The sequence below is a fragment of the Austrofundulus limnaeus genome, unplaced genomic scaffold (genome assembly GCF_001266775.1).
Source record: "Austrofundulus limnaeus strain Quisiro unplaced genomic scaffold, Austrofundulus_limnaeus-1.0 Scaffold229, whole genome shotgun sequence".
Taxonomy (NCBI): domain Eukaryota; kingdom Metazoa; phylum Chordata; class Actinopteri; order Cyprinodontiformes; family Rivulidae; genus Austrofundulus; species Austrofundulus limnaeus.
Genome location: NW_013952631.1, coordinates 801,595 through 803,988, shown reverse-complemented (window position 1 = coordinate 803,988; position 2,394 = coordinate 801,595). Strand labels below are relative to the sequence as shown.

The following is a 2,394-nucleotide window of genomic DNA, read 5'->3' as shown; positions in this document are numbered from 1 at the left end:
TTGATCAGATTTTTTCTAATCCTATCAGGGAAAGTGGGGGGGGACAGATCAGGGTCACTATAAATCTGGGGGGGACATGTCCCCCCCGTCCCCCGTACTAACTGCGCCCATGTACTGTATTACTGCTAATACAACTATTTGACCTGATGTGGGGTGGAACTGGCTTCCACTGGTTATAGTGCTGATGGAGCCTAATGGGCTCAGTCCTCTGATACAAAGGTCTGGAGACAGGTTCGCAGTGGGTCCACAAACAGATTCAGGTCCATGTTGAATAAAAATAAATTAAAAKGAACACAGTTATAGTATCACACAGTCACAGCCAGTAGTCTCATTAATCAGACAGCAAACATTTTTCTACACATACAGTATTGGTCACTGAAATCTGAAGGAAGTAGTTTGGTAGTAGTTAAAAATAGATTAACTTAGTTAAACACAGTTAAACTTTGATTTATGGTGATTCTAATTAAAATCAATGTCCGTATAGTTCTGACTAAGCTTTAAAAATGTAGCCAACAAGGTCCTAATAAACAAAACAAAATACTGTATAGTCAGAGAAAGCTTTTTAAACTCACAGTTAACACCAGTTAGGTTTTTGTTATTTTCAAGCCGTTCTAAATAAACTTAGACTGAACAGGAAACATGAGGCTGTTTTTTTCTTTCCTCTTATCATCATGCTAACACTAACACCATGTTAACAACAACAGCAATCAACAAAGCTCTACTTTCAGCATAGAAACTGTTTAAACACATCCTCTTACAAATACCGACAAGTACTATGTGTACCAAATGTGAAATAAATAATACAAACTACTATTAAAAGTTAAAAGAGTTTAACTTACAGTTGTTTAAGGGTTTGATGGTGGGCGACACGAGTCCCCCTGCTGGCCGGGACAGAGCACTGCTGTAATGTGTTTTTGAACTTGCATTATTTTTTCCATTATGCAGTCGGTTTTATGAATGCATCAGTTTTCTTTTTTGGTTGTTCATCATAAATCCACRATCTACTTTATTGTTGTACTACATGACATGAATGACAAACTGAAAAGCCTCCAAATGCTTTTCCCTTCAGCAAATTGTTGTGTTTATAAAGAGTTCATCTGGTCCCAAATGAGGCAGTGGTCATGTCCCCCTAGTGGTCTGGCTTAGTTACTGTTTGCAATCGATCTTTTCGGTGTTCCATGCATAATGTCTTAAGGTAAAAGAATTGTACTTGTAAATTTGATTCGTACTTGTAATGTGGCAAAGTTGTAACTTTTTAACTTGTATTTGTAACTTAAAAACTTGTATTCTCACATAAGAATTGTACTTGTAAATTTGATTCGTACTTGTGAATTTGATTCGTACTTGTAAATTTGATTCGTACTTGTAAATTTGATTCGTACTTGTAATGTGGCAAAGTTGTAACAAATTTATGTACGTTTATAGACTTACATGTACAAATTTAGACCCTTACACATACAGTGATTCTGACAGTTCTCTTACCCGATAGATTAACACCTCATTTCTGGAACTTTCTTCAATATAACACGGGTACTGGGATCTGCTGCTCACTCGGGTCTGACCATTAAGCGAACGAACGCACACACACACGGAGCGTGGGCGGTTCTTAAAATGAGTCACTGCGGCCATACGCAGGTGATCACTATCAATACTAATTAAACTAAGGTGCAAACAGGTGGAACAACAAAAAATAATTTTGTGCAACTCCAGGTTGCCACATGTTTTATAGTTTTTAAAGTAAAAGTTGTTATTTAAACCCCTGAACTCCCTGCATTCGCCCCTAAGTTCTAGTCACAATACCTATTTAAAATTGCTATAACTGGAAAAATACTCTGTCTTTGAGACTCTCTTTCCATTTGAGACTTTGTATTTTACACCAGTTTTTAAATTGTGTTGATAGGCCAAGTAAAACCGGAGTTATGATAAGTATTAAACTCAACATTTTTTTTCTGAAAATGAAAGAATGAAACAGCAGTCTCATGAAAAAACACCACAGTCAGCCGTCGGTCTCATCCTTCTCTCAAGCTGAAAGAATATAAATCCCCTGATTTCTTTTCTGACCAAGGCCCAAAGTTATTTTTCAAGAGGTAAAAAGCAGAAAGAAGAAAATAAAAAAGATGTGAAAATTGAATGAAGTTCGGCTTTAAAGTTAATATAAGTTTAAAGTTAATATAAATAAATTACAAATTAAAAGGGGCATGGAAATTTCTCTTTTTCGTATTGAAAAAATATCGAACCGTGAGACTAAAGTATCGAACCGAACCGAACCATGAATTTCCTGTATCCTTGCACCCCTTATATATGTATATATATGTATATATACAGTGGTTTGCAAAAGTATTCATACCCCTTGAACTTTTCCATATTTTGTCACATTACAACCACAAACATAAA

General features: G+C 35.8%; 1 protein-coding gene across 1 annotated transcript in view; it reads left to right on the top strand.

Moving 5' to 3' along the window:
- itgav (integrin, alpha V) overlaps positions 1-2,394 on the top strand; it is a gene marked incomplete in the record, with an annotated part of 42,094 nt that overhangs the window by 33,824 nt on the left and 5,876 nt on the right.